This window comes from Anolis carolinensis, chromosome 4 (genome assembly GCF_035594765.1).
Source record: "Anolis carolinensis isolate JA03-04 chromosome 4, rAnoCar3.1.pri, whole genome shotgun sequence".
Lineage (NCBI taxonomy): Eukaryota > Metazoa > Chordata > Lepidosauria > Squamata > Dactyloidae > Anolis > Anolis carolinensis.
In genome coordinates, this window is record NC_085844.1 from 132,529,196 (window position 1) to 132,541,210 (window position 12,015).

Here is a 12,015-nt window from a genome sequence, read left to right on the forward strand (position 1 = left end):
TCAAAGCAGTTACTTTACTCTCAGCAAAAGGTTGGAAAATGGAAAGTTGTTGGACAGCAAAAGAAATTGAAAGATGGGCTTAAAGGAAACCTAAAAATGTGAAATAAACATTGAGAACTGGGAAGCCCTGGCTCTCAAGCTAACTGGAGGTCAGCTGCAACCAAAAGTGCTGTGGATTCTGAGGCGGCATGAATGGAGGGCTAAAGGGAGAAACGTGTTAAGAGGGAGGTGCATCAAGTAAATCCTTGTCGGAACCGCCTTCCATCTGGAAATGTATATCCTCACTGTAAAAGAACATGTGGATCCAGAATACATCTCTACAGTTCTTACAGACCTACCGCCAAGCCTCTACCCCTGAAAGATAATCATACTCGGCCACGAGTGATAGCCTAAGATGGTATAATGATGATGATGATGAAAAAGTTTGAGAGAAAAGACAGTCATAGTAATATCCCAAACCTTTGCTTTCTGCAAAGGTGGTTTAATATAAGACTTTCTGACTGCACTTTTTTCTTTCTCTGTTAATAGGGATTTCAGGAGATTTTGACCAACTCTGATCAACTTGACCAACTCTTTCCTCCTCCTTTTCCAGCACCAAACCCACAGCAAAAGAAAAGCAATAATACTTACCATTCCTAGGGTCCCAGCAGAATATCTTTTTATCGTAAGTGGATCTGATTGTATAAACATTATTTCTCTAAAGGCAAGCTATTAGGTTTGAGCATGAGGAAGCACCATATGAAAATTGCAGCTCAATAGAAGCATCACAAACAGTTTGAACACTGGCATTTACTCAAACTACGGAATGTTCATGATGCTGGAAACTGCCCAACTCCATCATATGTACAGCAGTAACTGGATGAGATGTTTCAAAGAGCACAACATTTGGAAATAGATAGCAAAAGGGCAGGGAAGACTCTTTGGTCAACTTGAAACTATTTTCATAATTGCTTTGAGCCAAAGGTAATCTCAGACAGTTTATTTTTATTTGGCATCAAAACTTAGCAAAATGCCTTTTGCAGGGAGATATACTTTCTTATATATCAAAACCTTTTGAACATTTTTCCCATGAAAAAAGTTCTGTTCTCCAAATCCCAAAACCAAGAATATTACACAATAATGAAGGGATTCATAGGGAAATTAGAAATTATCCACTGTTCAATATCATCACAAGATTCCACCTGATCTTGTGGAACTAAGAGAAGCCCCTAGGAGTGTAGAGGAAAGGCAGCTCCCTTTCAATATCTTTTGATCTTCCAAAGCAAGAACATTTCCTCCTTTTCCAACCAAGACCTATTGTAGTTCAGGTTCATGAGAACTCTGCATAAGCACATGTAGTTTGTAGACATGTGAATCAGCTCCCTTGGCATCTACATGAACTGCATTAAGGAAAGTCACAGGTTGTTCTGGAGTTTCCCAAAGGCTTAAGAGCAAATCCATACTTCAGGTCTGTATAAACATTTGGAGAACTTCCAATATGGAACTAGCTGCAACTATTTACATGGCCAGCCTGAGGACACAGGATGGAACATTTTGTCCCCCTTCTGTGCATGGCAGAGCACCTGACACCAGCCAACAGGGGACTTCCCTGGGGCCAATCCGGACTTTTAAATTGGGGTAAAGTGTCCATGTAGATGTGGCCAAAATCAGGACATATTATCGTACCATTCCTGAAAAGTGGTTTCTACATTGAATAGAATAATAGAATTATAGAGTTGGAAGAGACCGCATAGGAGATCTAGTCCAAACCCCTGCCAAGAAGCAGGAAAATTGCATTCAAAGAACCCTGACAGATGGCCATCCAGCCTCTGATTAAAAACCTCCAAAGAAGGAGTCTCCACCACATTCCAGGGCAGAGAGATCCACTGCCAAACAGCTCTCACAGTGAGGAAGTTCTTCCTGATGTTCAGGTGGAATCTCCTTTCCTGTAGTTTAAAGTCATTGTTCCACATCCTAGTCTCCAGGGCAGCAGAAAACAAGCTTGCTCCCTCCTCCCTATGACTTCCCCTCACATATTTATACATGGCTATCGTGTCTCCTCTTAGCCTTCGCTTCTGCAGGCTAAACATGCCCAGTTCTTTAAGCCGCTCCTCATAGGGCTTGTTCTCCAGACCCGTGTCATTTTAATCGCCCACCTCTGGACACATTTAAGCTTGCTAACATCTCCCTTAAACTGCGGTGCCCAGAACTGGATACAGTATTTAAGGTGTTGTCTGATCAAGGCAGAATAGAGGAGTAGCATGACTTCCCTAGATCTAGACACTATACTCCTATTTATACAGGCCAAAATCCCTTTGGCTTTTTAAGCTGCCGCATTGCATTGTTGGCTTATGTTAAACTTCTTGTCTACAAGGACTCCCAAGATCTTTTTCACACGTTTTGCTGTTGAGCCAGGTGTCCCCCATTCTGTATCTTTGCATTTCATTTTTCTGCCTGAGTATCTTGCATTTGAAGCAGAGGCCTTCCCTGCCTGTCTTTGTTTGATTTCATCCCAACTCCTACACCAGTCCTCAAACTAAGGCTGGCAGGCTGGATGTCGCCCTCCAAGGTAATTTACCCGGCCCGCATCCTAAACTTTAGACTTAGGATTGGTCTAAGTCTGAAACATTTTAAAGGCACACAGCAACAACAACAATCCTAATTAGCTTGACGATCTCATCAGACAAAAGCAGGCCCACACTTTCCATTGAAATAATGGTATGTTTATGATGGTTAACATTGTTCTTCATTTATATATTGTATTATTCTTTCTTTATTTGCACTACAAATAAGATGTGTGCAGTGTGTATAGAAATTGGTTCATGGTTTTTTTCAAACTGTAGTCCAGTCTCCCAACACTCTGAGGCACCATGAACCGGACCTTTGCTTAAAACGGTTGAGGACCCCTGTCCTACACCATCTAAAGGTGAACAAGTTATATAATTCACCTAAAAACCAGATCCCATCTTATCTAGGAAGTTAAGTAGCCATATGGTACATACATAGTAGTATATGGATGGGATGAACACCAGGCACTGTAGACTGTACTTCTTTCCTACTCACTTTCTGTTTCATGTGGGCATGCTCAAACATAGAATTGGACACAGAAAAGGAAAGTAGTAGCTCCTACTCAAATAAACCTACCATAGAATCATAGAATCATAGAATCATAGAATAGTAGAGTTGGAAGAGACCTCAAGGGCCATCTAGTCCAACCCCCCGCTAAGAAGCAGGAAATCGCATTCAAAGCACCCCCGACAGATGGCCATCCAGCCTCTGCTTAAAAGCCTCCAAAGAAGGAGCCTCCACCACGGCCCGGGGGAGAGAGTTCCACTGCCGAACAGCCCTCACAGTGAGGAAGTTCTTCCTGATGTTCAGGTGGAATCTCCTTTCCTGTAGTTTGAAGCCATTGTTCCGTGTCCTAGTCTGCAGGGCAGCAGAAAATAAGCTTGCTCCCTCCTCCCTATGACTTCCCCTCACATATTTGTACATGGCTATCATATCTCCTCTCAGCCTTCTCTTCTGCAGGCTAAACATGCCCAGCTCTTTAAGCCTCTCCTCATAGGGCTTGTTCTCCAGACCCTTAATCATTTTAGTTGCCCTCCTCTGGACGCTTTCCAGCTTGTCAGCATCTCCCTTCATCTGCGGTGCCCAAAACTGGACACAGTATTCCAGGTGTGGTCTGACCAAGGCAGAATAGAGGGGGAGCATGACTTCCCTGGATCTAGACGTTATTCCCCTATTGATGCAGGCCAAAATCCCATTGGCTTTTTTAGCTGCCGCATCACATTGTAGGCTCATGTTTAACTTGTTGTCCACGAGGACTCCAAGATCTTTTTCGCACACACTGCTGTCAAGCCAGGCGTCCCCCATTCTGTATCTTTGATTTCCATTTTTTCTGCCGAAGTGAAGTATCTTGCATTTGTCCCTGTTGAACTTCATTTTGTTAGTTTCGGCCCATCTCTCTAGTCTGTCAAGATCGTTTTGAATTCTGCTCCTGTCTTCTGGAGTGTTAGCTATCCCTCCGAGTTTGGTGTCATCTGCAAACTTGATGATCGTGCCTTCTAACCCTTCGTCTAAGTCGTTAATAAAGATGTTGAACAGAACCGGGCCCAGGACGGAGCCCTGCGGCACTCCACTTGTCGCTTCTTTCCATGATGAAGACGACGCATTGGTGAGCACCCTTTGGGTTCGTTCGCTTAGCCAATTACAGATCCACCTAACCGTAGTTTTGTCTAGCCCACATTTTACTAGTTTGTTTGCCAGAAGGTCGTGGGGGACTTTGTCGAAGGCCTTACTGAAATCTAGATATGCTACATCCACGGCATTCCCTGTATCGACCCAACTCGTAACTCTATCGAAAAAAGAGATCAGATTAGTCTGGCATGACTTGTTTTTGGTAAATCCGTGTTGACTATTAGCAATGACCGCATTTGTTTCTAAGTGTTTGCAGACCACTTCCTTAATGATCTTTTCCAGAATCTTGCCTGGTATTGATGTGAGGCTGACCGGACGGTAATTGTTTGGGTCGTTCTTTTTTCCCTTCTTGAAGATAGGGACCACATTCGCCCTCCTCCAATCTGCTGGGACTTCTCCTGTTCTCCAAGAACTCTCGAAGATGATTGCCAGTGGTTCTGAAATAACTTCCGCTAGTTCCTTCAATACTCTTGGATGTAGCTGATCTGGCCCTGGGGACTTGAATTCGTTTAGAGTGGCCAGGTGTTCCTGGACAACTTGTTTCCCTATTTGGGGTTGGATTTCCCCCAATCCTTCGTCCATTCCATGTTGCTGAGGTTGAAGATGGCTTTCTTTTTGTGAGAAGACCGAGGCAAAGAAGGCATTAAGCAGTTCTGCCTTTTCCCTATCCCCTGTCACCATCACCCCATCTACTCCTTGCAGTGGCCCTATCGCCTCCTTTTTCTTCCTTTTTCTACCAACATAAGCTTTTTGTTGTTTTTTATGTCCCTGGCAAGCCTGAGCTCATTTTGCGCTTTAGCCTTGCGAACCTTTTCCCTACAGGAGTTGGCTATACGTTTGAATTCTTCTTTGGTGATTTCTCCCCTTTTCCACTTCTTGTGCATGTCACTTTTGAGCTTTAGCTCAGTTAGAAGTTCTTTGGACATCCATTCTGGCTTCTTTGCACTTGTCTTATTTTTCTTCTTTGTTGGCACTGTTTGCATTTGCGCCTTGAGTATTTCACTTTTGAAAAACTCCCATCCATCCTTAACTCCCTTGTTTTTTAATATCGGCGTCCATGGAATGCCGCTCAGTAATTCCTTCATTTTTTGGAAGTCAGCTCTCTTAAAGTCCAGAATGCGTGTTTGACTTGTCTTAGTTTCAGCATTCCTTTGTATTGCAAACTGCAGGAGCACATGGTCACTTGCCCCTAAGGATCCAACCACTTCAACTGTATTGATCAGGTCTTCCACATTTGTTAAGATTAGATCAAGAGTTGCTGATCCCCTTGTTGCCTCTTCTACCTTCTGGACCATAAAATTATCTGCAAGGCAAGTGAGGAATTTGTTGGACTTTGTACTCTTGGCTGAGTTTGTTTTCCAGCAGATATCGGGATAATTGAAATCGCCCATGACTACTATATCTCTTCTTTGTGCCTGTTTGGTCAGCTGTTGACAGAAGGCTTCATCAAGTCCTTCATCCTGACTCGGAGGTCTGTAGTAGACACCCACGACAAGATCTTTTTGAGTCCCGGTTCCCTTGATTCTTATCCAGATGCTTTCAAGCTGGTTTCCCGGATTACAGTCTTGCATTTCTTCTGCAACGTAACTGTTTTTGACATATAAGGCTACTCCCCCTCCTCTCCCCTTTGTTCTATTTATGTGAAAGAGGTTATAGCCCCCAATGGTTAAATTCCAGTGATGGGAGTCATCCCACCAGGTTTCAGTGATGCCTATGACATCGTATGTGTGGTGCTGTGCTAGGAGTTGGAGTTCGTCTTGCTTATTTCCCATGCTCTGAGCATTAGTGTAAAGACATGTAAGCCCCTGTGACCTCCCCTCGAACTGTTTATTTGGGATTATTGTGCTCTCTGTACTTGGTCCTTGCTGTGTTTGTGCAGCCCTCCGTTTAGCCTTACGGCGGTTCCCTGTGGTCGTGGGTAATATAGTGTTCGCCAGGCTGTTGTTCCCCTCCCCCAGTGGATTTAGTTTAAAGTGCGCCTGATGAGGTTTGTGAGTCTGTGTGCAAAAAGATGTTTTCCTACTTGTGTGAGATGCACCCCATCGCTTGCCAGTAGTCCATCCTCTTGGAAGAGTAGACCATGGTCAAGGAAGCCAAAATGCTCCTCTTGACACCATTTTCTGAGCCAGTTATTGACCTGTACTATTTTTCCGGCCCTTGTAGAGCCGTGTCCTACAACGGGGAGGAGGGATGAAAAGATCACATGTACATTATACAGTTTTAGCTTTGTTCCCAGAGCTCGAAAATCATTTGTGATCTTTTGAAAAGTATGCCTAGCGGTGTCATTGGTACCTACATGAATCAACATAAGGTGGGGAGGGTGATGGGGCTTTAGGAGCAACAACTGAAACATAGAGTTGGAAGATAACATATGGACCACAATCAAAGCATATGAAACACAATCAAAGAACTTTCTACCTCAAGCACATGAGAAGAAGCTACCCTTCATGAGATACTGTTGTCTCCGCTAGATGCCATAGCACCTCCATCTCCCACATATACTCAAAGGAAGAACAGTGAAGAGAGCTGTTCCCTTTGACAGCAATTCTATGGGAGAGGATTTGGTCCACTAGGCAAAAACCAACTACTGCATCTCCCAGAGAAATTGTCAACTGTTTCTACCTGTGCCTACTTGCTCACCCTTTGTCTCTCTGCAGCATGGATATGAGAAGTGGGCTGAATGACATCACTGAAAGAAAGGGGAGTGTGTCTAAGATGAAACTGCTCCTTACACTAGCTGCTACCAACATCACCTCCTCCTGTTTATTCACTTCTGTCTGTACAAAACAAGAGGACTGCACTTAACAGAAAGTGTAAATTCCAATTCCACTTGTCCATATATTCTCCCTACACAATCTAATGTAGCAGAAAGAACTAGGACTGCTCAATTCAATCTCCTTTGTTGTGCTGCCCAAAAAACATGGGTGAACTATGAGGAAGTAGCAGCAGTATTAAAGAGTTGCCCACTGAATTCAATTGAACTATTCAAAATTTTAAAATACCTTTAACTTGGCAACAGGTGTTCTCTCCCCCTAAATCCCCCAAACATCACAGAAATAGAAGAGTCTTTCCTGTTCAGATGTTATTTTGTGCAGTGAGGGAGCAGGGGTTGTTTTATGTTAACTAGACAATTGCAATACAATGCTCATATACTACTTTCCCATCTATAGTCCTGTTTGATGTAAAATGTGATAATAAATGCTGCCTATGTACTGGAACTAGAAGGGGTCTGAAGAAGTTAAACCATTCCCCCTGTTTTCCTGTTATTCCTCAATATCATAAATAATGGTTGTCATCAAAACAACAATTGTTTATGATATAGGAAGGGGGAGGAAATAACCAAAGAAAATTGTTTTCGTCCTTCAACTTCCCCCACAACAAAATGAACCACCCTTCTCTATCTAGACCTCCTTTTGGAGTCTGCCCAGATAATGCAACAGTACCAATTTGTATGTAACTCAGAACAGATACATTTTTAAAGTATAACCAGCCAGATTACTGACTAGAGCAGGTTATAGGGAGCACACTATGCCACTAATAAAGCAGCTCCACTGGCTGCCTATACGTTTTCAGTCCCAATTCGAAGTGCAGGTTATTCCCTACAAAGCCCTATACGATTGACCACATCTCCCCCTATGAACCCGTACAAGCGCTAAGATCTTCTGGGGAGGCCCTCCTCTTGGTCCCACCACCATCTCAAGCACAGTTGGTAATTGTTAGCAATGGTCTTGGAATGACCTCCCCTGAGAGATCAGGCAAGCCCGCACAATTCAATCTTTTTGGAAGGAACTAAAGACATGGCTTTTCAACAAGATTTTGATAATAGCTAATGCAACATCTAAAATTGGAAGACCTAAATAGGATGAAGTTTTACCCTGACACCGGATACTTTTAATCTGATTGTGTCTGGAAGTCTAATTTGGTTTGTATAATATGGTTTTAAATGTTGCTCATTGTTTATGTCTTATTGTCGATTTTATTTTAATTTATGTATTTTACATAAATGTGTTTTGTTTTTATTTTCCTTGGCGTTTATTTTTTTTATTGAAGTAGACTAATTTCTATTATATATTTCATGTGTCCTGTTGTGTATTTTCCGGACTGTCTGACCATGTTCCAGTAGTATTCTCTCCTGACGTTTCACCAATATCTATGGCAGGCATCCTAAGAGGTTGTGAGGATGCCTGCCATAGACGTGGGCAAAACGTCAGGAGATAATACAGTAGAGTCTCACTTATCCAACGTAAACGGGCTGGCAGAACGTTGGATAAGCGAATATGTTGGATAATAAGGAGAGATTAAGGAAAAGCCTATTAAACATCAAATTAGGTTATGATTTTACAAATTAAGCACCAAAACATCATGTTATACAACAAATTTGACAGAAAAAGTAGTTCAATACGCAGTAATGTTATGCAGTAATTACTGTATTTACAAATTTAGCAGCAAAATATCACGATGTATTGAAAACATTGACTACAAAAATGCATTGGATAATCCAGAACGTTGGATAAGCGAGTGTTGGAGAAGTGAAACTCTACTGTACTTCTGGAACATGGCCAGACAGCCCGGAAAACACACAAGCAACCCTGTGATTCCTGCCATGAAAGCCTTCGACAACACATTGATGTGTCTTGTTGCACTGTTGCTGACTTGTAAACCGCCCCGAGTCCCTTTGGGGAGATGAGGCGGGATGTTATTATTTATGATGATGATGATGCTTGCTTAGCAATGCACTCAAAGCACTTCCTTCTGCTCCCTGAGGAAGCTGGGAACCGAGCTTTTCCGAGCAGCAGGCGGATTAGGCCCTGTGGGGTGCCCTGAGGACGCGCCGCTTGAGAAGCCACGGGGCTCGCGTAATCTGGACCCAGCCTCGGGGGCGGCGAGGCCGGCCTGGAAAATCTCAGCCCAGGTTTCCCACACGTCAAGAAGCTCTCCCTCTCGCTCTTTCTCCCCCCCCCCCCCCGCCCCAGTCGCGAGGCCAGTGCCGTGAGGGAGGAATGTATGTCAGGGGAGGGAAGGGGATATTTACCTCTCAGCCTCCTCGAGGCCCTTCTCGCCCGGCAGCGGGCCCCCTTGCCCATAGTCGGTGGCCAGAAGGGGAGCCGCTCCGCCCACACCGGCTCCCTCCCTCTTGCCTTCCTTCTCCTTCTTCGCCAAGGAGTAACCTGTGGAGCCCCCTCAGGAAAGCGACGGACCACGACTGCGCCTGCGTCTCCTCCCGGGCAGCCCACTGATTAGTCCGCCTGACGCCTGGAACGTGCTCCGTCACTTCCGGCCACCGATGCGAGCGGCGCGGATTCTTCACTCCGGCGGGGCTTTTCCTTTCTCGTTTATTCATCCTGGTTAATGTGTGGGGTTTATTTCTGACGGCCCTCTCTTTGAGTTGCTGTGAGTTTTCGGGCTGTATGGCTATGTTCCAGAAGCATTCTCTCCTGACGTTTCGCCCACATCTATGGCAGGCATCCTCAGAGGTTGTGAGGTCTGTTGGAAACTAGGCAAATGGGGTTTATATATTTGGAAAGTCCGGGGTGGGAGAAAAAACTCTTTGTCTGCTTGAGGCAAGTGTGAATGTTGCAACTGGGCACCTTGATTAGCATTGAATAGCCTGGCAGCCGCAAAGTCTGGCTGCTTCCTGCCAGGGAAATTTTTTTGTTGGGAGGTGTTAACTGGCCCTGGTTGTTTCATGCTTGGAATTCCCGTTTTCTGAGTGTTCTTTATTTACTGCCCTCATTTTAGATTTTTTAAAAAACAGTTTATTAAATCAATTGACAGGGAGAAAGAGCCAAACGGTTCTGGAACTAAAGTGATGCAAGACAAGTCAGTCGGAGATTTACTTTGCTGCACTTCTGTTCAGGAGCACTCTTTATAGATATTGTGTAATTCTCTAACCTCCCCTCCCTGGATCATAGAATCACAAGAGTTGAAAGAGACCTCATGGGCCATCCAATCCAACCCCCTGCCAAGAAGCAGGAAATCGCATTCAAGCACCCCCGACAGATGGCCATCTAGCCGCCTCTCTGCAGAAATTGTCCACATGCTTGTGGATTTCAATGGCTTCTCTGTTTAGTCTGATGTGGTTGTTGGGAGTGGTCCAGCATTTCTGTGTTCTCAAATACAGTAGAGTCTCACTTATCCAACGTAAACGGGCCGGCAGAACGTTGGATAAGCGAATATGTTGGATAATAAGGAGAGATCAAGGAAAAGCCTATTAAACATCAAATTAGGTTATGATTTTACAAATTAAGCACCAAAACATGTTATACAACAAATTTGACAGAAAAAGTAGTTCAATAAACAGTAATGCTAAGTAGTAATTACTGTATTTACGAATTTGGCACCAAAATATCATGATGTATTGAAAACATTGTCTACAAAAGTGTGTTGGATAATCCAGAATGTTGGATAAGCGAGTGTTGGACAAGTGAGACTCTACTGTAATATGCTGTGTTGGTTGGTTCATCAAGTGCTCTGCTTGAACCAACAGACCTCACAACCTCTGATGATGCCTGTCACAGATGTGGGTGAAACGTCAGGAAATAATGCAACCCAGAAAATTCACAGCAATCCAGTGATTCCGGCCACGAACGCTTTCAATGATCGATTGTTTCTCTTCCCTTTTTACCTCTTTCTCCCTCCCCACCCCCCAAATACATTTCCCTTTCTCTTCCTTTTTTTCGCCTCTCAGTTTAATGCAGAAAACCTCCCAGGTTTTCTGCATTAAACTGGATTATATGAGTCTGCACTACCAAATAATCTGGGATAAACAGAAAATCTGGTATCAGATCCTGGGATATAGGGCCTGTCTGGAAGGGCTTTCCCTTCGTTTTATTTTCTCTTTCTTTTCTGTCATGGCCCTAGACAGAGGCCCCTTCTACACTGCCATATAAAATCCAGATTATCTGATTTGGATTATATGACAGCGTAGACTCACATCTTAAAGCAGTGAATTATCTGCTTTGATAATCTGTCGAAGGGGTCAGAGAAGGATAGTCCCTTTTCACACATTGGGGAGGGGGGTTGAAGGAGTTAAACCATTTCCCCCCATTTTCCTGTTACTCCCCCGACTAATGTCGCCATCATGGAAACAACCTTCATTTATGATATGGGAAGGGGGGAGATAACAAAAAAAAAATATAGGGGAAATGGTTTTCCTCCTTCAACTTCCCCCTCCTCCATGAAATGGACTATCCTTCTCTGTCTAGGCCTCCTTTTGGATAATGGAAAATTATCTGCAAGGGCTGCTATTTCTTTATCATACTGAAAGGGCAATTTAGTGTTAGAGAGAGCAATTTTCTCAAGCCTCATCAGTCTAAAGTTTTGTCTGTTTATAATGTGTCGGTTTATTTCCTGAAGTGTATATCTTCTTTGGTTTGCAGTTTTCTTAGCTCTATATACTTAAAGCAGTGGGAGGGGCTAAAGACCAAGCGATTGGTTCAGTGACTGTTTAGAATGTTCAGGTTTAAAAGGATGACAGTTAGAAGTCAGTTGAGGCTTGAGTCTGTTTGAGCACAGAAGCCAGTGTTAGGAGTTAGAACACAGTCGAGGCTTGAGTTTCTTGGAAGTAGACTGTTATTAAAAAGAGCTATACGGAGCAACATAGTTTTTGAAGAGACTATTAAAGATTATAAGTTAAAGATACAAACGGAAACATTTTAAAGCTTAACCTGACAAGAAATGTACCCGTATATTTAAATACATGAAGTTGTGAGTAAAATAAATGTTATTTTAAAGAAGTCTACTTGAATCTTTGTCTGCTGAGAACATTGAATAGAAACAAGATATTTACACGCCCAGTGATCTTCCATTATCCAGTAAACTAAAGGAACATTCTTGAAA

The 12,015-nt window shown here is 43.4% G+C and overlaps 1 protein-coding gene across 4 annotated transcripts in view; it reads right to left on the reverse strand.

The window, feature by feature from the left end:
- Positions 1–9,421, reverse strand: part of marchf8 (membrane associated ring-CH-type finger 8) — a 33,937-nt gene extending 24,516 nt beyond the window's left edge. For 2 of the 4 annotated variants that reach the window (XM_016993031.2, XM_062977828.1), the window contains exon 1: positions 9,209–9,417. The gene's annotated coding sequence lies outside the window, so the exon portion shown is untranslated. Of the gene's footprint in view, positions 1–9,208 lie in introns of all 4 variants that reach the window. The other 2 variants (XM_062977830.1, XM_062977829.1) reach the window with 2 other exon arrangements.
- Between the last annotated feature and the right edge of the window lie 2,594 nt (positions 9,422–12,015).